General features: G+C 44.2%; 1 long non-coding RNA gene across 4 annotated transcripts in view; it reads left to right on the forward strand.

The window, feature by feature from the left end:
* LOC139177661 (uncharacterized) overlaps window positions 1–26772 on the forward strand; it is a 272522-nt gene that overhangs the window by 19140 nt on the left and 226610 nt on the right. For all 4 annotated transcript variants that reach the window (XR_011562201.1, XR_011562200.1, XR_011562202.1 and 1 more), the window contains exon 3: window positions 8637–8716. This is a non-coding gene — a long non-coding RNA (uncharacterized lncRNA). The remainder of the gene's footprint in view (window positions 1–8636; window positions 8717–26772) is intronic.

A 26772-nucleotide genomic window follows, 5' to 3' on the forward strand; every position in this document is an offset into this window, starting at 1 on the left:
TTCAAGTTCTGACCTCTCCTTTGGTCTCCTTTGTGGGGCTTACTTCTTCCACTTCATCCTTTCTGTTTGACTGGTCTACCTCATTTTTCAGGGCTCATGTGATTACATTCGGCCCATCTAAATAATGGGCTTCTCAGGCGGTACTGGAGAAGGCAATGGCCACCCACTCCAGTGTTCTTGCCTGGAGAATCCCAGGGACGGGGGAGCCTGGTGGGCTGCCGTCTGTGGGGTCGCACGGAGTCGGACTCGACTGCAGTGACTCAGCAGCAGCAGCAGGTGGTACTAGTGGTACCTACCTGCCAACAGAGCAGATGCAAGGACGGGGGTTCAATCCCTTGGTGGGGAAGATCTCTGGAAAAGGAAATGGCAACCCACTCCAGTATTCTTGCCTGGGAAATTCCATGGACAGAAGAGCCTGGCAGGCTAGTCTACGGGGTCACAAAGAGTTGTACAGGACTGAGCGACTGAGTACACAGCGCTTCGGGATAATCCAGCCTCTTTTCCCTATATTAAGTTCAGCTGATAGCAGCCTTACTTTTCTCTTCAAAGACATTTCATGGTAGTACCTAAAGTAGGGTTTGATTGAATAACTAAGGTATAGAGATCATGTGGGTGGGAAGAAAGCTGCTTTAGAATTTCTGCCTAAGAAACTGTCCTGTGTGTTAAGTCACTTTAGTCATGTCTGACTCTTTGCGACCCCATGGACTGTAGCTTGCCAGTTCCTCTGTCCATGGGATTCTCCAGGCAAGAATACTAGAGTGGGTTGCAGGACCCTTCTCCAGGGAATCTTCCCGACCCAGGGATTGAACCTGAGTCTCTCATATCTCCTGCATTGGCAGGTGGATTCTTCACCACAAGCACCACTTGGGAACCCAAGAAACTGTCCCATAGGATGACATAGAGCTATTATCAGTCATAGCACCCACTCCAGTATTCTTGTCTGGAAAATCCAGTGGACAGAGGAGCCTGGTGGGCTACACTCCATAGGGTCGCAAAGAGACAGACATGTCTGAAAAAACTGTCCTATAGGATGATACAAAGCTATTATCAGTCAACAACAGCTTTATGGAATTAGTCAAAAGGGTGGATTTCTACTGTCAGTACCAGCTGAAAGGGAGTCGAATGCTTTTTAATGCTAAATGGACATTATGCAGATTACGTCTGCATTTGAGATCAAGGATTAGAATTTTTTGGCAGAAAGCATATGAGGGCAGCAGAAATCTCAGCTCAGTGGTGTAGACAAAGAGTCACCTGTTGGAAAAATACATTAAATGAGAGAGATCACCTAGGGGGAAAATAATTTACTTAATGCTGTTCTGATATGTTTGAGGTTGAGAGGTATCTACTGACTTATAAATACAGTGTCATAAAAATATACACTGCCTTCCATTGAAGCATTGCTTTGAAAATAAATGTATTTATTTATATATTCAAAAAAATTTGAATACATATTAAAAAAATTTTGCAGATTTGCATGAGCCAAGTATGGGAGAAATTCTTCTCCTTTTTATTTTCCCTAGATCTTTAAATTGAGTCCAATTGCTGCTTAAGTCTAGCACATAAAATACATTCTTTATAGCACTATGTATAGTTTTATAAGCTTCCCTGGTAGCTCAGTGGTAAAAAATACCACTGCCAATGCAGGAGACACGGGTTCAATCCCTGAGTTGGAAAGATCTCCTGGAAAAGGAAATGACAACCCATTCCAGTATTCTTACCTGGAAAAATCCCATGGACAGAGGAGCCTAGTGGGCCACAGTCCGTGGGGTAGCAGAGTCACATAAGATTTAGTGAATAAACAACAACATAGTTTTATAGGCATGTAGTGTTTAAATATAATATATTGTTTCAAAATATCTTCAAAAGATAAGAATTCATTGCCTTCTTTGGTGATATAACACATTCTACATACGTATCTGTTTTTATATGGAGATATAAAAATATATATACAGATACAGATAGATAAGATTAAATGTAGAAATTGATAGAAATATGCTATGTTATCGTTAACAAGCCATAAACCCAAGACTTTGCATCCTCAAACAAAAGCAAATGCAAATTGCATAAGAAAAAAGGACTGTCATAGGTTTTGTATTCACCCAGATTCCATTATTACACGACTCTTTCTTTTTATAATCCTTCTTGGTGTTGATGTAGATTTCATTCAAATATTCAGACCAAATTATTCCCCAGTTGCACATCCTTTTCAGGGCAGTGGGAAATGTACTCCTTTCACATGTTCATTTTTGTGGTCATCAAGGTTTCCTGTCCACTGTCTTTCTGTGAATTCCCTTTGGGCTACTTTTGGCCTGGGTTTGCAGGAGTGACTGGAAGACAGTCTTGCTTTTGATAAAAGGCATATCATTTCATCAGGTCCTACATGTTCACAGAGCCTGGCCTACCCACAGTACCTGGGGTTTTCAAATCATACGTTAGTCCAGGTCAACTTGACTATTGTCCGGTGTTCAGTCCTTGACTGGAAGTAACAGGACTAAGGAAGAAAAGAAATCACATCCTGTCAATAAGCGCTGCAAATATTTAGTGTGGCAAGCTCCGTGTTTTCTTTCTTATGAAAAGCTGATTAATATTCAGTGGTTGAAGGTTAATACCCCATTCATTTTATTCACTTTACATCCTGCACACAGCAGTGACTGTTCCAATTTCAACTCCTAATTCATACAAATCTGGTTCCAATCAGGAGATTAGTAACTTACTGCCTAAGCAGAAACAAATCACACAATTGCTAAGCTTATCTTTCTACCCATGCACAGACACATACATGTGCTTGAAATGGACTCATTCATGGACAGAGGCAAATGCACATATACCAGCAAAGTCCAGTCACTGTGGACGTACTTAGAAAGTTTTATTTGCTTACACAAGCATGTGATAGGCATAGAAGAAACTGACACCAAGAAAGCGTCATCTAAATATATTCACATGTGCAGAGGTCTTTAACCTGAAGTCCTCTGTATTACAAGTATTTCTATATTGAATCATTTTTAGAGATACTAGAATGCATCATCATTTAAAAATCCCTATACTGTGTTCTTTTGTGGAATGTGGTATTATTTGGGCATTGTCTACCGTATCTTGGTCTCCTTTTTTTACTGATTGGCATTTATGTTTGAGAGGTTGTCATGAAGTTGACACCATGTGTCTAAGAAGGCGAAACTGTAGCAGGATGAACTTGAGGGTAGTGATCATAAAGATTTTTCTGATCATGGGAGTAGAGCTTCGAAACAGGTCACCAGAGAGGGAGGGGATTTGCATTTCCTGAAGATCTTTTGAAATTGTATCTCGTTTGTCTGGAAATGATTAAGGACGGTCCTGCAGGGGTCTGTTTTAGGCTCCTTGCAGCTTTAGTGAGTCTGTGACGTGGGGAGATGCATCTGTGGTCACTCTGTAGGAGAGATAAGTTTATGTGGACATCTGCATTCTGGACAGGAAGGAGGAGAGGGGAAGGACATCGCAATTGCATTTTCCAGATGATGGCACGCAGTGTTGGAACTGAAGAATTAAGCATCATGGGGATTGGCCATCTGATGGTGGGCATAACAGAGGCTCAAGTTTTTTTTACTTCTGTTTATTTCTGCTCAGTATGACATAACAGTTATGCTGCTGAAAGTTGATACATTGGGAGTAAGAAGAACTTTCAATACCATAAGTACTTATTTGGGAGCCTCGACTTTGGTTGTGATTTTTATTTTCTTTTTTTACCAAAAGGATATTGACCAGAGCCTTGAAGAGATAGGAGTCAGTGAGATGACATTTCAGCTTATTTGAAGACCTAGAATCCATCTGTCACCCAGAAAGATCTATGAATTTATCTTTCTTTCCTTTCCTCTTTGACACTTACATTAGGGGAAAAAGCTAAGTACAGAATTTGGGGCTAAAAAACAACTGCTCCCACAAGGAAAGGGCTTCCCTGGTAGTTCAGCAGTAAAGAATCCACCTGCCAATGTAGGAGACTTGTGTTGTATCCCTGCGGCAGGAAGATACCCTGGAAAAGGGAATGGCAACCCACTCCAGTATTCTTGGCTGGGGAATCCCATGGACAGAGGAGCCTGGCAGGCTACGATCTGTGGGGTCGCAGAAGAGTCGGACACAAGTTAACGACTAAACAAGGACAACCACGAGCAAATAAACAACCCTGTCTTAGAGTCGCGTCTCTTCCTCTTACTAGGCTTCATGGTCTTGGTCTCTCTTAATTTCGGCTGAAGATGAAATAATGGAATAGGCGAAGATGACAGTTGGTACCTTACAGGCCTTCATGGTGGCAATTGGTCAGGGGTTTGTTGTGACGACTATGTGATTTCTGTTTGTGAAAATGTGAAAATATTACGCATCATTATTATTTCTTGGTGCAGTTGTATTTTACATGGTCTGGATGTTTTTCTTTGCCTATGTCTACTTATCTGCAAGACTCGAGCTCCAGTCAGCTAAGAGCTGTGTTCTCTGAACTTTTCAGCAAAGTTGTGCACATTTTCTAGCTTGCTGCTGAAGGCCTGTGTCGGCAATATTCTGAGAAGCTGGAGGAGTTTCTATCAGCAAGAACCACATTTCTAACAAAAGTTTCAACTTGCCTGTCAAGACACTTGAGGATACAAAGGCCTAGATCTCAGATGAATATCCCTGAAAACTACATTTCATTCATGGATGCTAGCTCAGGCTCATCTGGGGAAGAACTGGAAATCTTCACTGGGACTTTTCTAACCACTTTCTGACCTGTATGGTTTCTTGTAAATTGTGGTTAAGTGCATACACTTGACATAAAATTTATCATCTTGGGACTTCCCTGGTAGTCCAGTGGCTAAGACTTCAAGCTCCCAGTGCAGTGAGGGTGGGTTCAATCCCTGGGTGAGAACTGGATCCCATATGCCGCAAGTTAAAGTTTTCATGCCCCAGCTAAAGATCCTGAGTGTTGCAACTGAATAAAGAAAGGTCCTGAACCCTACAGTGGAGATTGAAGGTCCCGCGTGCTGCGACTAGGACCCGCTGCAGCAAATGCGTAAGTGTTGCTTTAATTCACCATCGTAGCCATTTTAAAATGTGTGGTTTTTAAATGTGCAGCCATCACCCCCATCCAACTCCAGAACTCTTTTCATCTTGCAAAACTGCAGCCTTTCCCCAATGAACAGTAATAACTATTCATCCCCCTCCACCCCAAGCCCCTGGCAACACCATTCTACCACCCTTCCCTCTGAATTTGACCATAGTGAGGGACATCCTGTGAGTGGAATCGTACATGTTCATCCTTTGGTGACTGGTGTATTGCACATAACATCATGGCTTCCCAGTGGCTCAGTGGTAAAGAACCTGCCTGCCAGTGCTGGAGACTTAAGAGACACAGGTTCCATCCCTGGGTCAGGAATTCCCCCTGGAGAAGGAAATGGCAACCCACTCCAGTATCCTTGCCTGGGAAATTCCATGGACAGAGGAACCTGGTGGGCTACAGTCCATGGGGTCTCAATGAGTCAGACACGACTTAGTGACTAAAGAACGACAACAAGCACATCCTCAAGGCTCATCCGTGCGGCATGTGCCCCCCCCACCCCTTTTTGCGTGAGGCTCGAGTGGTAGTGATGACCCGCAGAGGTATTTGGGGGCAGGTACCAAGATCCCCCTGTTTGGAATCTCTATGATGTCACTGGGCACTGACAGGGCATGATAGCAACGTTAGCCTCCGTCCTAACTGGTGATGATAAACCACGATCAGCAGCTGCAGACTTTCGGGGCTTCTGAAGAGAATTCTAGGAGAGAAGGACAGCGGGCAGAGAAGCACATGCCCTCCTCGAACTGGAAGTGAAGGAGGCAGCCCCTTCACCTGGACTGGAAGGCTGGATGTGCTGGGGTTTCTCCTTGCAGAGGGGGAGTTCCATTTTCGCGCTTTCTTTTAATTTCACAGACGGCATCAGGAGGGACTCTGGCTGGTGGAAATACTATGTTCTCTTCCTGCCTTCAGTTAACTGTACAAACTTGTAAAAAAAAAAAAAAAAAAACCACCCAAAAAACTCAAGCTCCAGCACGGCTCCACACAGGGTGTCTAGCCAAAATGCAAAGTGTTACCACAGTGTACAAGCAGACCGTGTTTTTCAAGTGCGGGAACAGAGTGAGGTGCCTTTCAGCACCTTTTCCAGCACTTCTTTAAAAATGATTTAAATTGGAGGCAATAGCATCGAACGCTGAGCATCTGACACTCAGACAAGACTTAATGAATCGTGCACTTTAACAGCATCCTCTGCAGCCACTTCACTTGGCGTCCATGGTGGTGGTTCCCCCCACCCCCCACCGAAACATTTGTTCTGCAGACCGTTTGCTTGTCGGAGTCTGCTGGGCAGCTCTTAGTTCGTGGCAAGGAGAACTGGCCTGGGGGAGGTTGCCGAGCCCAGTTCCTCCTGCGTCCAGTCTCTCTGGATCTGAATTTCAGAGCAAAAGGACAACAGTGTTCCTTAGGAACCAGTCTCAGAACCAGTGTTAGTGTCTCCCCAGTTCGAAATCTCTTGCAAAAAATATAAGCTACACAATCCAGTGTTCATCTTAACCCTACAACATCCAGCATTGTTGTTTAACTGACTTGAATTGAAACAACAAAAATGTGAGTGATTTTGTGGGTAGGAACATTCCAGTACTGGGAAAAAGATACCCGTTCTGCGTCTTCGAGTTAGAGCAAGTCATTATCTTCATTGTCAGAAATGAAGCCTCTGCTGGTGAAGTCTGGCAGCATTGCTCACAGCTTGCCTGGCGGTTGTTAAGGACACAGGCCGAGTGGAGAGGGTCTGCGGGACTCCCCAGGGCCTCGCCTCAGTGTCTCCCCACCTTCCGGAGACTCTCTGTCCGCCGCAGCACCCTTGGCTGCAACGTATGTAAACGATTTCATCTTTCAATCCAATCTTTAATGAGATACTTAATACAGACCTGCTGTTAACATGATGTACATGAATTTACTGGCAGGCAGAGCTGGATTTACATCACTCTGAAAATCAGATGTTCTTTGTATCAGGAAAAACCTTTAAAGATGGAAAGGTTTTCCTTCTGAATGGCAGGTGCATCCTTAAGTGCGCACACCCTGTGCACCGTTGGGGGTCAGCCTCTCTCAGATGCCAGATTCCACTGTGTGATCGTTTCTTTGCAGGCTGCTCCATGGAACAGGAGTTAGGTTCTAAACCAGTGGCCAGCACAGTAAAGTCTGTGGGCCAAACTGGGCCCACTGTCTTTGTTTCTTTTAATGGCCATAGTGCAGGGCTATAACTGATATGGGCTTCCCTGGTAGCTCAGCAGGTAAAGAATCCGCCTGCAATGCACGAGACCCTGGTTCAATTCCTGGGTGGGAAAGATCCCCTGGAAAAGGGCTAGGCTACCCACTTCAGTATTCTTGGGCTTCCCTGGTGGCTCAGACAGTAAAGAATCCACCTGCAATGCGGGAGACCTGGGTTCGATCCCTTTGTTGGTAAGATGCCCTGGAGAAGGGAACATGTATCTGCTCCAGTGTTCTTGCCTGGAAACTTCCATGGACAGAGGAACCTGGCAGGCTGTAGTCTATGGGGTTGCAAAAAGTTGGACGTGACTGGGCGACTTCCACTTATAACTGATATATGAAAAAAATAGCACGTTTTTCAGCTCATTTTCCTGAGCTTTGCTTTATACTTCTTCACTGATATTTCGTTTTTTTACGAATTGTAGAACTACAGCAGACTTCCCTGATGGTCTAGTGGTTAAGAGTCCGTGCTTCCTGTGCAGAGGGTGAAGGTTCAGTCCCTGGTCTGCAAACTAAGACCTTGCATGCCTCATGGTGTGGCCAGAAAAAAATAAAGCCACCTTGTAAAAATTAGGCCTTATATATTTTTTAAAAAAGAATATCTGACCTACTCCCATAATTTACATTTTAAGATAACACTGTCCTCAGGCATGAGGTCTTTACAACCTCCAGACATTCTTTGGATTCACTGGAGAGTATATAACTTCATTGTTAACACTAGCAAGCGGGTACTCTTTCTGCCCCCTTCGGATGCCTATGTCAGAAGCTTTCTCTGTCTCCTTTATACTTCAATAAAACTTTATTACACACACACACACACACACAAAAAGAATATCTGTAGCTACCCCAAGTGAAGCAAGTCTATTGGTGCCATTTTTTTCCAACAGCATTTGCTTCCTTCGTGTCTCTGGGTATCCCGTTTTGTTAATTCTTATGATGTTGCAAACACACCACCAGCAAAGACAACTCCCTTGAAGGCTCAGATAATGGTTAGCATGTTTTAACAATAAAGTATCTTTTAAGGAAGGCATATGTATTGTTTTTATAAATATAGTGTGATTGTACACTTAATATAAGGCTACAAGTATATGGTAAAGAATCCACCTGCCAGTGCAGGAAATGCAGGTTCGATCCCTCAGTTGGGAAGATCCCCTGGAGAAGGGAATGCACTCCACTCCAGTATTCTTGCCAGGAGAATCCCATGGACAGAGGAGCCTGGTGGGCTACAGTTCATGGCATTGCAAAGGAGTCGGACACAACTTAGCCACTAAACAACAATAAAACAGCAAAATATGTAGTGTTAAAATCTTTTTTATATCCATTGGGAAAAACAAAAAAATGCCTATGACTCATTATTTTGGAATTTTCCTTACTACAGTGTCCTGGAGCCAAACTTGCAGTGTCTTCAAGGTCTGCCTGTGTACAGTAAGAAGTGTTTGGACATTCACCACTATCAAGGTAACAGATACATGAATCCCTTCCAAATATTTCCTTGTGTCCCCCCACCTTTTTTTTGGGTGGGGGGGTGTTGTTGCTGTTTTTGGTGTTTTGTTTTTGTGTTTGTATTTTGACAGTAAGAACAACTAATATGAGTTCTGTCCTTTTAATAGATATTTAAACAAAGTGGTTCAATTGATACAGAATTTTGGATACACAAGATAAATGTTATAGAGATCTTTTGTACGACAGAGAGTCTTTAGGTAACAATATCCTATTTTTCCACAGCTGGCTTTTTGTTTTTCTTTTGGTAAGGCCCACAAGCTAAGAATGATTTTTACATTTTATGTGGTTGAAAAGAAAAATGATATTTTATGATGTGAAAATTATAGAATTAAAATTACAATTGCTGTGAATAAAGTTTTATTGGAACACAGTCACCAATGCCCATTCATTTATGTGCCGTCTGTGGCTGCTTTTGTGATCGAATAGGAGAGCTGAATAGTTACGATTGACATTAAGACTCACAGAGCCTAAAACATTTACTCTTTGGCTCTTTACAGAAGAGCCTTGGCTTACCTTGCCCTAGAAAGTTCATAAGCACCGATCATGCTGATTATGATGATGATGATAGTGACTAGGGATTGCTGATGGCTTCTTTGCAACAGGTATATATGCGTATTGACTGCCTTTTTATTAATAGCGTGTGGCCTGTAGTATATTAATTTTCACATAAAATTATATTTGCTAAGCATTTATGGGATTCTCACCCATGTGGACTCTGTCTACTCCTCTAAATGTGAACTTTTTACATGTCAATGATTACTTGGAAGGATTATTTTTTTTAATCTTTCAGATTTTATTATATTCCTATGTTCAGTGTTTTATAAATTAGGTAAACACATCACAAAACTGGTCAATCATCAGTATTATCAGGGAAACCTAAAAGGTGTCCTGGGTTAACGAAGCAGGGTCTCGGAATGGGGATGGAACCCAGAACGTCTGCTTGTTGGTTTTCATTTTTAAATTCTACGGGTGAAGCTAAAACTCAGCCTGACTTGGGAACAATTGGCCAAGATAATTATTTTTATACTTTTCAAAGGGATATTATTGTAGATACTACCTGACTTGGAACTCTTTGACAATGAAACTGAGTTCCCTATTTTAATCTTTTATCTTCAAGCCCCGCCCCCCACCAAAGTCCCCCATCTCCACTGTTGTCATGGTAACAGGACTTTGTACCCAGGGAAATGCCCAAACCTAGTTGCTTGACTAAGTAGATGGCACAGTTCCTGATAACACGTATTGACTTCCTTCTGCTCCTTAGGAAAGAATTTCCCTATGAAAATAAAATTGCAGCCACAGAGCATTGAATTCTTATTTTTTTTTTTTTAAATTGGAGTGTAGTTGCTTTACATTCTTGTGTTAGTTTCTACTGTACAGCAGAGTGAATCAGCCACACATACACATATATCCACACATATCCCCTCTTCCTTGGAATTTCTTCCCGGTTAGGTCACCGCAGACCACTGAGTAGAGTTCCCTGTGCTATACAGTCGGTTCTTATTAGTTATCTATTTTTTATGAACGTTGAATTCTTATATGAAACCATTTAGAGCAGTCTGGGGCTGGCCCCAGTTAAAGCAAGCATTTTGTTTCTGGCCAAATTTTCACAAAAGAGTGAGATTGACCTTCATTGGAACCGAAAATTTCCACCTGGCCTAAATGTAACCTCCCAGATAGATGAGGAGATGTTATCAGCAGATTTAATGTCTGTACTTTTATGTTAGTGTTCTAATTCTTTTTTCCTTCAAGCTTTTAGGATTAATTTCCCTAGTTTATAGGCTGAATGGAAATGTCTCAAGGTCCCTTCGGCTCCTTTGGATGAAATAATTAGCTGCACATGCTATCCAACAGCCTCTATACCTGGGCCCCTCGTTAGTTTCAAATCTCAATTTAATTTCCAGGAGAAATAGTTCAGGGTTTCCTCAGACTTAGCAATTGAATCTGACCAACTGCAGGGGGTCTCATGCTCAGACTGCCTTTTTCCTGGCCCCCAGTCCACCTCTTACCCCACGCCCCCCAGTCTGATCTCTGTAAGATTCAACTTTGCTCCCTCTGTGTTTGTAAATGGGACAGACCAGAAATTGTTTCCTGAAAACCAAGGCTTTCATTTGCTCTCTTCCTAATTTGCTCCCGGAGTTTGATTTAAAACAAGTAAGCCCAATTTGAGGATTATAACCCTGGAAGAGCATCTCAGAAAGCTCTCGTATGTACGTGTAAAACATCTGAAACTAAAATTGCATCGCAAGTCAGCGGTTGCTGTTGTTCAGTTGCTAAGCTGTCTCTGACTCTGTGACTCCATGGACTGCAATGTGCCAGGCTCCCCTGCCCCTCCACCATCTCCTGGAGTTTGCTCAAATTCATGTCCATTGAGTCAGTAGTGCTCTTCCCCATCTCACCCTCTGTCGCCCTCTTCTCCTGCCCTCAGTCTTTCCCAGCATCAGGGTCCTTTCCAGTGAGTCAGCTCTTCGCATCAGGTGGCCAGAGTGTTGGAGCTTCAGCTTCAGCATCAGTCCTTCCAATGAATATTCAGGGTTGATTTCCTTTAGGAGTGGCTGGTTTGATCTTCTTGCAGTCCAAGGGACCCTCAAGAGTCTTCTCCAACACCACAATTTGAAAATCAACTATACTTAAAGTTATAATTAACTTGAAAAACAAATGTAGTGTATAGATTATACAATAAAATTTTTTAGTACAACAATTAAAAAATGAAAAAATTAGCTTATTTTGAAGAATACATCTTTATGGCATACATACTAAAATATTATGTAGGCATATAATCTGTTAAACATGTGATATTTTACATTAGTTTCCTAATTTAAAGTGTCCAAAATTCACTGCACTCCATAAATTTTTTATCAGACTTGCTTGAGTAGTCTACATTTATTTATTTATTTGGGGCTTCCCTCGTGCCTCAGCAGTAAAGGATCTGCCTGAAAAAATGATGTCTTTCAAACACATGGCTAACAAACACATGAAAAGATGCTCAGTATCACTCATTATTAGAGAAATGCAAATCAGAAATACAATGAGACATCACCTCATACCTGTCAGAATGGCCATCATCAAAAAGTCTACAAACAATGAATTCTGGAAAGGGTGTGGAGAAAAGGGAACCCTCTTACACTGTTGGTGGGAATGTAAATTGATACAGCCACTATGGAAGATGGTATGGAGATTTCCTTAAAAAACTAGGAATAAAACCACCATATGACACAGAAATCCCACTCCTAGGCATATACCCTGAGGAAAGCAAAATTGAAAAATACATATGTACCACAATGTTCATTGCAGCGCTATTTACAATAGCTAGAACATGGAAGCAACCTAGATGTCCGTTGACAGATGAATGGATAAAGAAGTTGTGGTACCTATATGCACAATGGAATATTACTCAGCCACAAAAAGGAATTCACTTGAGTCAGTTCTAATGAGGTGAATGAATCTAGAGTCTGTTATACAGAGTGAAGTAAGTCAGAGAAAGATAAATATCATATACTAACACATATATACAGAATCTAGAAAGATGGTACTGAAGAATTTATTTGCAGGGCAGCAGTGGAGAAATGGACATAGAGAACAGACTTATGGACACGGGGAGAGGGGAGGAGAGGGTGAGATGTGTGGAGGGAGTAACGTGGAAACTTGCATCACCATATAGTAAAACACATAGCCAATGGGAATTAGCTGTATGTCTCAGGGAAGTCAGACAGGGGCTCTGTATCAACCTAGTAGGATGGGATTGGGAGGGAGATGTGAGGGAGGTTCAAGACGGAGGGGACATATGTATACCTATGGCTGATTCGTGTTAAAGTTGGACAGAAAACAACGAAATTCTGTAAAGCAACTATCCTTCAATTAAAAAATAAATAAAATTTAAAAAATGATGTCTTTGAGCCCTCATCTCCCACATTTAATCCAGCAGCAGCAGGACTGTGTAAAGTTAGTGTTAAAACAGTCCCTATGCCTAAGCCATGGGCTTCCCTGGTGGCTCAGATGGTGAAGAATCCACCTGCAATGCAGAAGACCTGTGTTCAATTCTTGGATTGGGAAGATCCCCTGGGGGAGGAAATGACAACCCACTCTAGTATTCTTGCCTGGGAAATCCTATGGACAGAGGAGCCTGGCATGCTGCAGTCCATGGGGTCACAAAGAGTTGGACACAGCTTAGCAACTAAATAACGACAGAATCGTGTGTTGGTCTTGTTCTTCTATTGCTTGTTTCACAACTAACTTTTCAGCTTACTTTAGATTATATTAGCTGAGAATAAATGATCCTGATTTTTAAAATGCAATTATTTTCCATGAAGGTCGTCAGGGTGATTATTTCTCACTATCAGGCTGATTTTTGAACTGGAGCTTGGCTTTTTGCATGTGAGAGTGCCGTCTAGATGCTCCAGAATCTTGAACCTACTCTTGGCCCACTGATGAAATGGCTTCAGGATTAAAGCCCGTTCTTGCCTAATAACCTGTGGGTTATGATGCAGACTGGGGCATGTTAACTTGGTGGAATATCCCCAAATAAACAAAATATTTCAGGGGTGATATCACACCTGGTTTTCAATTCACATGGCAACCCAGATTCTTTTCCCTACAGATAGTATTCCCCAGTGTCTTTCTTCATCTCAGTCTCCTGCAATCCTGAATCAATGATCACCTTAGAAATGGAAAAAAAAAAAAAAAAAAAAAACAACAAAGAGTTGTGTTGGGGTCTCTTTGGGTTCAGGAAAAAGAAAGTTATGACACAGCTGTCTTAATAAGAAAGCTTTATAAAGTCATGTACTAAAATGTCCTGTGATAGAGAAACGCAGGTTTGATAATTGTTCTGCCCAGGGATGGTCTTCAAGGGTTTGGGTTCTTTCTGACTGCTTTATCACCCTTACTTTATTATCTTTGTTGCATCTGAAAGATGGCTGTGATAGTGTCAGGGGTCACAGATGGATATATCACCAGGCTGCAGAAAGGGATGACCTTTGCAGAATGGTGGCAAGTAAGTCTTTCCCTGAAGCCCTTCCCTTTGTAGACTTCTCTTCCATCTTGTTGGTAAAAGCCGGGGTGTGTGCTTTGTGTGCCTGTTCAGTTGCTCAGTTGTCTGAGTCTTTGTAACCCCATAGACTGCATTCCACCAGGCTCCTCTGTCCGTGGGATTTCCCAGGCAAGAATACTGGAGTGGGTTGCCTTTTCCTCCTGCAGGGGATTTTCCTGACCCAAGGATCAAATCCAAGTCTCCTGAGGCTCCTGCATTGGCAGGTGGATTCTTTCTTTACCCCTGAAAGAACTGGGTCGCATGTCCTTTTTCAAAGCAATCACTCTTACAGAGAAAAAGGATTACCATGACCGAGTAGGAATGATCAGTGTTCATCCCCTTTGAGTCACAGGTTGGAGGAATGACCAGTTGAATCACTTAGGGCTGTGAATGGGTGGGTTTGTGGGTAAGAGAATGAGGACAGTACTTGTCCTGCAAATCACTGAGCCACATGAGGGGCTTATAGAATGTTTCTTGTGATAAGGCATGAACAGTTCTGCTAAGAGATGACAAAGTCTCATTGGCTTTTTGAAGTCAATTGATCCTTCCTGACATACTCAAGATCATGTGTTCAGAAGAGTGAAATTCCATATTATTTGATTGCCTTTGTCTCTCTCTTAGAAGACTATGACATTGGTTCCCTGGGTCGTGTTATAGGCGGTGACGTTGGATTCTTGCTCTCTAGTCATTGCCAGAGCCTATTGTGGCAAGTCAACTTTCTTTCATGTTTTTTCTGGATGTCTATGCTAACCCAAAGGACTTCCCTGGTGGTTCAGTGGTAAAGAATTCGCCTACCAATATAGGAGACTAGTTTCGATCCCTGGGTCAGGAAGATCCCCTGGAGGAGGAAATGGCAACCTACTCCAGTATTCTTGCCTGGAGAATCCCATGGACAGAGGAGCCTGGTGGGGGTCCCAGAGAGTTGAATGTGACCTAGGACTACACGGCAACAGCAACACTAACGTGAACAACAGTAGCAGTAGTATGCAAGACCTGCTTTTAAGACTGGAGTTTGATTTGATGCCAAATACATCAGAAGAGAAAGGAAAAAACTTGGAATTAGGGGAAACAAAGATAATCAGAAGTTCAGACCTCATATTGAGTTGTTTTTATTGGCTGGCATAAGACATGGATTGTTTTCCTCTTCAGGGAACAAAACATGATACCACATTTCCTTACAATTAAATTAAGGCTCAAGAACAACAAGGACATAGTAGTCCCTGTGATGTGTTGGAAAGATATTGTCTGTGCTCCACGTGAACAGAGGGTAGAATGCTTTGTTGCTTTATGAAATGCCAGGTTTTCAGGGCAAATCCTATTAAGGGGTTTTAGTTCCTGCCTGACATTTTACTTTCTTCTCTGCCAGCTGCTCCTGCAAGGAGATGCCTCGGGATTGTTCAGACTGGGGTCAGACTTGATTTAGAAATTACAACTCCCAAATTGGGGAAATGTGTTCATTGATTCATTCTCTCATCTATTTATCCATCTGGTATCCATCAGATCTGTAAGAAACTTATTATTGTTGTTGTTCAGTCGCTAAGTTGATTTCCTTTAGGACTGACTGATTTGATCTCCTTGCTCTCCAAGGGACTCTCAAGAGTCTTCTCCAGCACCACACTTTGAAATCATCAATTCCTCAGTGCTCAGCCTTCTTTATGGTCTAACTCTCGGATCCATACATGACTACTGGAAAAACCATAGCTTTGACTAGAGGGACCTTTGTCAGCAAAATGATGTCTCTGTTTTTTAAAACGTGGAAATAATGACAGATTTTATTTTCTTGGGCTCCAAAATCACTCTGGATGGTGACTGCAGCCACGAAATTAAAAGATGGCTTGCATCTTGGAAGAAAAGCTATGACAAACCTGGACAGCATATTAAGAAAGAACCTTATTATAATTGTCTGCTTACTTGTCATTTCCCTCCACTAGTCTGTAGGCATCTGGTGAAACTGGTTCCCAGGTATATCTTCAATGCCTGATGTATTTACTGAGTGAACAGTAAACATTTATTTAGTGCTTGAACTCTCAGAGAGCTTTTAGTCTAGGAAAGAAGATAAGATGGAGACTTAAAGAGAATATGTTGAGTGGGTATTGGGGGCAGGGGGAGATGTTGCCACAGGAGTTTTTTTTTTGAATTTCAAATTTCAATCTTCTATTTCTCCATTTTTAAAAAAAAAGTAGTTCTTGAATTTTCAATTTATTCTTTTTCTTTTGCTATAGCTATTTTCTGTTTTTTTCTGGGACTTCCCTGGTGGTCCAGTGGTTAAGACTTTGTACTTCCCCTGCAGGGGCCCGCCTTGGCTCCCTGGTCTCAGAGCTAAGATCCCACAGCCATGTAGCACGCCCCGCCCCCCCCCCCCCCCACCTGAAAAAAGACTGTATTTTCCTTTAAATTCTTGAACAGATATTTCATATCTCTTTGCAAGTTCTTGTCTGCTGTTTCCAGCATCTGAGTCATCTTGGGATCTTTGCTATTGTTTGCTTTTATTTCTTTTTCTTGATTTTGGGTCATGTTTTTCTACTTTGCTTATCATATTTCATAATCATCTGATGAATATTAAGATAATACATTGTAAGGAGCCTAGATTATATTGTCTTTCTTTAAAGCATGTTAGGTTGTATTCTGGCAGGCAAATACGATACTAAAGGTTCTCCTTGATCTGCTTGGAGCTTGGATTTAGGCTTTCATAGTGCAGTCTAGAGTAGTCCTTACTCTGCTGCTGCTAAAGTCGCTTCAGTCATGTCTGACTCTGTGCGACCCCATAGAAGGCAGCCCACCAGGCTCCCCTGTCCCTGGGATTCTCCAGGCAAGAATACTGGAGTAGGTTGCCATTTCCTTCTCCAATGCATAAAGTGAAAAGTCAAAGTGAAGTCACTCAGTTGTGTCCGACTCTTAGCAACCCCATGGACTGCAGCCTACCAGGCTCCTCCGTCCATGGGATTTTCCAGGCAAGAGTACTGGAGTGGGGTGCCATTGCCTTCTCCGCTGCAGAGGTTTGCAGTTTTCCTGGAAAGTCAGATAATACCTATTTTAGGCACATGATTTATAGTGTCTCTGTTGCAACTATTCAACTCTGTTGTTGTAGCAAGAAAGTAGCCATAAAAATACGTAACAAATCGACATGACTGTGTTTCAATAAAATTTTCTTTACAAAAATATACGTTCTGGGGGTGGGGAGGTGCTTCCCAGGTGGTGAAGTGGTAAAGAATCCACCTGCCAATGCAGGAGACAAAAGAGACAAGGGTTAGATCCCTGGGTTGGGAAGATACCCTGGAGGAGGAAATGGCAGCCCACTCCAGTTTCCCTGCCTGGGAAATCCCATGGACAGAGAAGCTTGATGGGCTACAGTCAGGGGGTTGCAGAGAGTCAGACACAACTTAGCACACACAGAGATGAACATACACAATCAGGAGACTTCCCTGGGGGAGTCCAGTGGTTAAAATTCTGCCCTTCCACTGCAGCAGGGTGTGGGTTAAAATACCTGGTTGGGAAACGAAGATCTTGCATGCCACTCCACGTGGCTAAATAAATAATTTAAAAAGGGACTTTCCTGGTGGTCCAGTGCTAAGACTTCACGCTCCCAATGCCAAGGGTCGGGGTTTGATCCCTGGTTGGGAAGCTAGATCCCTATGCCGCAACTAAGTCCCAGCACAGCCAAATAAATTAATTAAAAAAAATATATATATATATATATATATATATAAATAAATCAGTCCATGGGCCATAGTTTGTTGATCCTTCTCTAGAGCACAGGCCTTACTTCTCAGGAACGAACCCAGTGGTGTCCAGCTGCATGCCTGAGATGGGATAAGAATCCAGTGTCTCCACATACTGTGTGACCTCTAGAGTCTCCATTCTCACCCCTAAAGCAGTTTCTCTGTAGAAGGCCTCTTGGAGTCTCATCACTCATCACACACGTCAGCAGCCCAGCCCTTGGCTCAGGTCTTGCAGAGAGCCCTGCACAGACCTCTCACACTGTAAGGAGCAGGACCCCAAGGGGCGCTGGGGTGGGGACAGGCCTTCCCCCATATCCTCTGCTTTAGCTCCTCTCTGAAGTATCTAGATAATAGCATTTGATGCACATTTCTTGAGTTTGGCAGATGTAAAAAATCCCTTCCTCTTCGACGAGAAAATGTTGACTACTTGTTGACCATGAACATCTGGCCCCACGCTTCCTGGAGCCTCAGGACTGATGGGCGGAACCCCTGTGACACCCCCTGCTCCCTCGTCAGCCGATCAGAGGACTGTGCACAAGGTGATCACACACCCTGCGACCCCCCCAAGCCTGACCCTGCATCCCTCACCTGGTTATTAAAAGTGCTTTGCCAAACTATTCTGAGAGTTCAAGGCTTTTTAGAGTATCAGCCACCTCATCTCCTTGCATGGCCCTGTTTCTCTGTTTCAGACTCCCATGGTTCCCTTTCTCTGTTACAAACTCCTGACGGTTTAGTTCGCTTGGCCTCACTGTGTGCCGAATGCATGAACTTCTGTTAACAACACCACCCCTCATTCCCTGCAGACTCTTGTACTCCCACCTTTCCCAGTTCCTGCCCTGGGATTGGGCCTTGTGTTAGGTTTGCTAATGTCTGATCCCTGCCTCCTCAGCTCAGCAGGACGGTCATACTCGCTGGGTTCTACCTGCCTGTGCCGTGGTTGGGAAAGGTTCTCTGGCAGAAAGAGCATTGGAGCATCTCCAATACTAGCTTCTCCGTCAGGGCTTGAGGCAGAAGTTGCCTCTCATTTTTGAAAAGCAAGAAGTGCATGAATGGCTATGTTGTATAAGGAACTAGAAAAAGGCATCCCATTCAAATGTTATTTCATGATAGTGAATGTGAGGAAGGCTCAGATCCAGTGGGGCTTGGGTGTGGCCCCCTCTATCACATTCTGCAGTGATTACTGGAGCCCTCTGCACATTACCAGCCTCAAACAGATGCTCTTCTGGGAGTTGTCATCTTTTCAGCATTCAATAATGGCTCCTCATCAGAAGCCACATGTCAACAAGAAATTCCAGAGGATTAGAGTTGATTAAAACTCACCACAAAAATGTGCTCCCATGGGGATTCTCCAGGCAAGAGTACTGGAGTGAGTTGCCATTCCCTTCTACAGGGGATCTTCCTGACCCAAGGATCGAACCTGGGTCTCCTGCACTGCAGGCAGATTCTTTACCATTTGAGCCACCAGGGAAGTGAAAAATCCTATAAAGCAGGCGTTCCCAACCTTTAGAATTATTGAACAATAAATGTAATGCACTTGAATCATCTTGAACCACCCCCCTCCCTGCCTCCCCCCCACCCCACACCCTGGTCCATGGAAAAATTGTCCAAGAAGCCTGTCCATAGTGCCAAAAAGGTTGGGGACTCTGCAAATGGAGGCAAGATTAAATGCGGTGCACCTTGGTGTGTCTGGACAAGTTGGAAAATGCTTGAGCTAGGCCTTTGCTGCTTAGAGTCCACTTGTAACACAGTAAGTCCAGGCATGTGTAATGGGCAATTTTAGGCAAATCAGAGCAGCTGTTGACAGCCACTGGGTGGTGGCGGGAGGGTGTGTGCTTTATGCTTGATGTTAACAAGTAAGAGATGGTAGGAAAAGAGGTTGGCCTGGCCCTCAGGACCCAGTGATGAAATATCTTCCAGAACATAATAGGGAGTTCACATCTTATTCCTAGAAAATGAGAAGCCATTGGAGAACTGGGAAGGGAAGTGATCAAACTTAGGTTCTAGAGCAATCTGGGGGCTAAATTGGCTTCCAAGGTGGCTCGATGGTAGAGAATCTGCCTGCCAATGCAGGAGATTTAGGTTTGATCCCTGAGTTGAAAAGATCCCCTGGAGAAGGAAGTGGCAACCCACTCTGGTGTTCTTGCCTAGGAAATCCTATGAAGAGAGGAACCAGTTGGGCTACAGTCCATGGGGCTGCAAAGGGTCAGACATGACTTTGTGACTAAACAAGAACGACAACAAGGGGGTAAACGGGAAAGATCCCCTTGGGGAGGGGTATTCAGTCAGAAGGTAATGGTTTCGAACAAAGACAAACCCTCTACCCCATCAGTGACCTGGAGGCAGTGAGGAGGGGCCAGGCCTGAGAAATATTTCAGAAGGTAATTTACTTTTCTTTGGCAGGAGGGATTTTAATCTCTTAAAATGAGATTAAGAAGGAGGGAAGGTTCTAGGTGATCCTGTCTGGTCTGAGTAATTAGGTGAAAGGCAGTGATGTTTGCAGGAAGAAAAAAAGATGAAAAGAACAGGTCTTGGGGTGATGACTCACGGTGCCAGTTATTCAGCGAGCACTTAGAGAATTCCCAGTATGTGTTGGATGCTGTTTCAGGGGAGTCATGACTGAGACAGGCAGAGTTCCTGCTCACGTGGCGAACAGAAGGAAAAATGTAAAGAAGGAATAAGAAGTTTCAATGATAAAGACCAAAATGAAGGATCCAGGGAGTGATAGAGAATGAAAATGAGAAAGAAGGAACATTCTAGGTCAGAGAAGTCCTCTTGGAGGACACACCATGTGAGCTGAGATGTGTACGGTTATCAGCTCTTCTGTGCTCGGTCGCTTGTGTGTGCTGTGCTTAGTCGCATCAGTTGTGTCTGACTCTGTGTGACCCTGTGGACTGTAGCCCGCCAGACTCCTCTGTCTATGGAATTTCCCAGGCAAAGATACTAGAGCGGGCTGCCCTTTCCCTCTCCAGGGGATCTACCTGATCAGGGATTGAACCCGTGTCTCCCTCCTGCATCTCCTGCATTGGCAGATGGATTCTTTACCACTAGCACCACCTGGGAAGCCCTTATCAGGTCTTAGATGTGCAGAAATTAGAGAAGTATCTAGAAAGAGTGCATTGCAGGTGAGAAGCCCTTGTTGCTGAAGTCAGCAGCAGAAAGGCCCACGTGGCCTGGAATGTGAAGAGCAGGGGAGGAAAGCAGACCTATCGCAGCATGGCTGGGGAGGGTAGAGAGCTGGGCGTTTTTCAGACAGCAGACTTTCCCTTAATATGTACATCATGGAGCCCTCATTTCTCTTGTTCTGAGGCAGCTTTCATTTTGGCTTTACAGATAATGATTCAGAGATGCTTGTCAGACACCTAAATGGAGATGTGTACCAGACGGTCAGGTGTGGTCCTGGAACTCTGCAGAGAAACAAGACTGGAAAAGTAGATTTGAGAGTTTTAAAAAAGGCAGTGAGGGGTTGAAGTATCATTCTTAGTTGCAGCATAACCAACCAGGAGCCTTTTTTTACACCTGGCTTGCTCTACACATTTCAAAACAGTATCATCTGTAGGTCCTCTAATTTTCTTTTCTAGCATGGTGTGGCGTGCATACTCATTTGTGTCTGACTTTTTGTGACCCTATGGACTGTAGCCCACCAGGCTCCTCCATCCATGGGATTCTCCAGGCAAGAGTACTGGAGTGGGTTGCCATTCCCTTCTCCAGGGGATCTTCCCGACCCAGGGATCGAACCAGCGTCTCTTATGTCTCCTGATTGGCAGGTGGGTTCTTTACCACTGTTGCCACCTGGGAAGTATCTTTGTTGTCTTTTTAAGACTTTAGTCAAGTTGATAAACTTCTGTAAAGCCGTCTTTTATTTATCTTCAATGTCTCATCTCTCTGGAGTACTAGTTAATTTGCATCATTATAGAAATCTCCTTTATTGTGTAAAAATTATCAGAATAGCCCCAAATCAGATATTTTAGATTTTGGAATTATAAAAAATTGCAGATTATTTTAAAAAGTTCTATTCAGGGTTATCTCTTCATGTCTTTCTGCCAGTGTGGCGATGATTTACTGTAAGCTGAAATGGCAAAGCCAGTCTATGACTCCACTCACTTGGGAGGACCTGGAAGGCTGGCTGGTTCCTTCCTCAACCCTCTGATTGATTTTTTTTCTGCGATTCATTCCATGCTTCTCATCCATTAAATTGATGTAACATACCAAATTAAATCAAGCTTTTCCTTGTTTTCAAACTTGCTTAGAATTCTGCAACAGTGATATTTTGGTTTCCATGCACTTTTGTGAAGACTGGATATCAAGAAAAAGTAAATAGAGACAGTAGAATCTCAACAAATAAACACTGTTAACTGGGTTTCCCTGGTGGCTCAGAGGGTAACGAATCCGGCTGCAATGTGGGAGACCTGGGTTCAATCCCTGAGTTGGGGAGATCCCCTGGAGGCGGGCATGGCAACCCACTCCAGTATTCCTGCCTGGGAACTCCCATGGACAGAGGAGCCTTGTGGGATACAGTTCATGGAGTTGCAGAGAATTGGACACGACTGAGCGACTAAGCACACAGCACTGGAAGAGGATGTTTATTTAAAGAGAGTATTTCACACAGGGCTATGGACTGGAGAGACGGATTCCTCAATCTTACAGTGACAAGTGAGAGAATTAATGGAAGCATCATGCCATTGGGGCGGCAGGTTCGGGCTGATGGCAGAAGAGCATCTCTAGGGTCCTTTGTGGCTATCCACAGCATCTTTCTGCAAGGAGCAGGCTGAGAGAGCAGTCTGTAGGAAACCCTGAGTTTCCCACTGGGAGCTCTGTTACGATTGGTCCTGGCCCTTCGGCAAATTCCAGTGGCCTCTCTGGGTCCCCAAGTTTAAGAACAGCATTCCTGCATGAACTCTAACTGCCTGAGGCTGTGACACACCCTTTGGCAGAGGTCTTCAACAGTTTCAGTATGGAAATGTGATGGGTCATCCCCAGAACGTTGGCAGGGCCGGCGGCGGGTGTGCGGTACTGTGATAAGACAGTTCCCTGCAACTTTGAAAAGTGAGAGTGGGGGCTTCCTGGTGGCTCAATGGTAAAGAATCCGTCTGCCAATGCAGGAGAAACAGGTTAGATCCCTGGTTTGGGAAGATCCGACATGCCTCAGAGCAACTAACCCCGTGCACCCAAACCACTGAGCCTGCACTCCAGAGCCCGGGAGCCAAGACCACTGAGCCCACGTGCCCTCGAGCCTGAGCTCTGCAACAAGAGAAGCCAGCGCGATGAGAAGCCCACACACGGCAACTGGAGAGCAGCCCCTGCTCGCCGCAGCCAGAGAAAGCCTGTGCAGCAACAAAGACCCAGCACAGCCAAAAGTAAATACATTTTTAAAATTATTTGAAAAAAACAATAAAAACCCAGAGTGGGCTTGGAGAGAGAGGAAGGTTGCCTTAGTTTTGTGGAGACAGAAGACAGAGGAATTACTAATGTACCGTGGGGAAAATGTTAGACAAAATCTGGCTTTGCACACAATAGGTTATCAGCATGTGTTATTTATGATATGAGGATTTGAACATGGGTGGGAATTACTCTGCCAGTCCAAGACCACTTTTCCCTCTAAAACCCATGCCTTAGCTCATAGAGTCAGTGTAGCTGTGTCTGTATAGAAATGCCTTCCCTTAGCACACGATGTTGTCGGTCATGGGGGCTCCACCTGTAAAACCAGCTGGCGGAAAGTTCAGGGAGGACTCCTTAGTGAGTCCTGGACAATAGAGGTGTCCAGTAGAAAAGCCATATTGGATCAGTGAGAGCTGGCACCTTTAAATGACTTCTGTGAAGGATAGGGAATTAGATGGGGAAACAGTGGAAACAGCGTCAGACTTAATTTTTTTGGGCTCCAAAATCACTGCAGATGGTGATTGCAGCCATGAAATTAAAAGACGCTTACTTCTTGGAAGGAAAGTTATGACCAACCTAGACAGCATATTAAAAAGCAGAGACGTTACTTTGTCCACAAAGGTCCATCTAGTCAAGGCTATGGTTTTCCAGTGGTCATGTATGGATGTGAGAGTTGGACTATAGAGAAAGCTGAGCACCGAAGAATTGATGCTTTTGAACTGTGGTGTTGGAGAAGACTCTTGAGAGTCCCTTGGACTGCAAGGAGATCCAACCAATCCATCCTAAAGGAGATCAGCCCTGGGTGTTCATTGGAAGGACTGATGCTGAAACTGAAACTCCAATACTTTGGCCACCTCGTGTGAAGAGTTGACTCATTGGGAAAGACCCTGATTCTGGGAGGGATTGGGGGCAGGAGGAGAAGGGGACAACAGAGGATGGGATGGCTGGATGGCGTCACTGACTCGATGGACATGAGTTTGGGTAAACTCTGGGAGTTGGTGATGGACAGGGAGGCCTGACGTGCTGCGATTCATGGGGTCACAAAGAGTCGGACGTGACTGAGCAACTAAACTGAACTGAACTGAAGGATTTTTAGGAGTTCAACCCGAGATAGAATCGGCAAAGAAGACTCGAGTAGGGAAGTCAGTGAGAAATGTCAAGTGGCTAACTGCTGCTTTGTGACCTGCAGGTATAGGTGATCCTAATATTTAAAGCCAGGGTTACAGTTCTGCAACAAGAAGAGAATTAGAGCCCGTCTACTGGGGGAGACAGTGTTGTGCAGTCGCTGTGTTGTGTCGACTCTTTGCGACTCCAGTGGACTGCCCCATACCAGTCTGCTCTGCCCTCCACTGTGTCCTGGCGTTTGCTCAGATTCGCACCCACTGAGCCGCTGATGCTGTCTTGTCTTCTGCCGTCCTCTTCTCTGGTTCTCAGTCTTTCCCAGCGTCAAGGTCTTTCCAATGCGTCAGCTCTTCGCATCAGGTAACCAGTGTATTGGAGCTTCAACTTCCGCATCAATCCTTCCAATAAATATTCAGGGTTGATTTCCCTTAGGATTGACTGGTATGATCCCCTTGTTGTCCAAGGGACTCTGAAGAGTCTTCTCCAGTACCACAGTTCTTCAGCACTCAGCCTTCTTTATGGTCCATCTCTCATATCTGTATATGACTACTGGAAAAACCATAACTTTGTGGACCTTTGTCAGCAGAGTGATGTCTCTGCTTTTAATACACTATCTAGGTTACAGTAAGGTAAGGTAAGGTAAGTCACTTCAGTCATGTCCGACTCTTTGCCACCCCGTGGACTGCAGCCCACCAGGCTCCTCTGTCCATGGGATTTTCCAGGCAAGGACACTGGAGTGGGTTGCCATTTCCTTCTCCAATGCATGAAAGTGAAAAGTGAAAGTGAAGATGCTCAGTTGTGTTCAACCCTTAGTGACCCCCTGGACTGCAGCACACCAGGCTCCTCCGTCCATGGGATTTTCCAGGCAAGAGTGCTGGAGTGGGGTGCCATTGCCCTCTCTGTAGGTTACAATGGAGGATGCTAAATATATCCCCATTATTCCCACCACTGCACAGTCCTCCTGATGGGCATTTGGATTCACAAGGCTTGGCCAAGAAGGCGCCTCATGGGTGGAGTGATACCCAGCCACACCTCTGGAATGCTGAGACACCCCAAGGAGAATGTGGAGAAGGTGCCACTCCCTGAGTTGGCTTCCCTCCATGTTGTGAGAAAATCAGAGCCTCTAGAAAGCAGTCCTGCTTTCCCAGAGTTTGCCACGACCTGGGAAATAATGAAGAGGAAGATGAACGACACATGGGGATATCATCCTGGGAAGTTCAAACCCTTGTTCTCCTGAGATATTTAGCTTTAAAAAGACCAAGTGGCTCAGATCTCATGGAACCTTGACGACATTGGCCTGTGGAGCTTGGGCAGTAACGTGTTGGTTGTTTGCATGAGGAGCTCCTGAACTGCTCTGAAAATGAGATGTTTGCAGTGTTCTCTCCCTCCGTCCTGTCCCTCTCTCCTCCCCCTGCCTCGGCCATTCTCTTCTCACATGTGAAGTTCCTTGCTTTGACAGAAGAACATTCACTTTACTTTCTATCCCGTGGAGAATCTAATAAGGTGAAGGACTAACATTTGTGAGCCACTTGATATCTAAGGCACATTGGTTAGCACTTTACAAACCATAAACATATCTTAATCTCTTTGCTAAGGCAGCAAGGCAGATGCTGCAATTTTCTCTACTTGATATCCAAGGAATTTGATAGACTGTCAGAGATTTGGGCTTCCCCAAATGGCTCAGTAGGAAAAGAATCTGCCTGCCAGTGCAAGAGACTCAAGAGAGGTGGGTTCAATCCCTTGGTCTGGAAGATCCCCTAGAGGAGGAAAAAAGCAACCCACTCCAGTATTTTTGCCTGAAAAATCTCATGGACAGAGGAGCCTGGAGAGCTACTATCCATGGGGTCACAAAGAGCCAGAAATGACTTGAGTGACTAAGCATGAAAAGAGGTTCAGAGAGTTGCTCATGATCATTCAGTTAACAAGAGAATATATCTGTGAAAATAATCAAGCTTGTGCCATGTTTATCAGAAACCTCAAAGTCCACCAAATAGCTTAAATTTCATGGTTTAAAGCAGCAAATGTTTATTCCTCATGTGTACTCTAGCTGCTTATGATCACTCAGAGACCTAGACTGGAGGAGGGGTCACCATCTTGAGACATCGTCATCCGGGACATTGCCTCCCGATTGCCATGGCAGCCAAGAGGATGCTGAAGGGTCTCTCAACAGCAGTTCTGTTCTGGAAATGACACACATCCCTTCTGCCCTCAGCCCATTGGCCAGCACTAGTCACATGACCCTTCCTAGTGAGAAGCTGGCGAGCTGATCCTCCTCCCAAGTCCTTGAGGAAGAGGTGAACAAAGATGGATGAAGACTGGAACTCACCACCTGAGAGGTAGACTGAGTTCTTCCCCACAGCGTGATCCTGCCCCTCAGAAGAATGATTTAACGCAAGATAAGGGGATCAAGGAGATCCAACCAGTCCATCCTAAAGGAAATCAACCCTGAACATTCACTGGAAGGACTGATGCTGAAGCTGAAATTCTGATACTTCGGTCACCTGATGCGAAGAACTGACTACTTGGAAAAGACCCTGATGCTGGGAAAGATTGAAGGCAGGAGGAGAAGGGGGCGGCAGAGGATGAGATGGTTCAGTAGCATCACTGACTTGATGGACATGAGTTTGCCCAAGCTCCGGGAGATGGTGGAGGACAGAGGACAGTGTGGCAGTCCATGGGGTCACAGAGGGTCAGACACAGTGTAGCAACTGAACAGCAACACAAGAGAATCAAAGCAGTGCTTCATCATTCCTTCTCTGCCGTCTGCCTTA

The sequence above is a fragment of the Bos indicus genome, chromosome 19 (genome assembly GCF_029378745.1).
Source record: "Bos indicus isolate NIAB-ARS_2022 breed Sahiwal x Tharparkar chromosome 19, NIAB-ARS_B.indTharparkar_mat_pri_1.0, whole genome shotgun sequence".
In the NCBI taxonomy this organism is placed as follows: Eukaryota; Metazoa; Chordata; class Mammalia; order Artiodactyla; family Bovidae; genus Bos; species Bos indicus.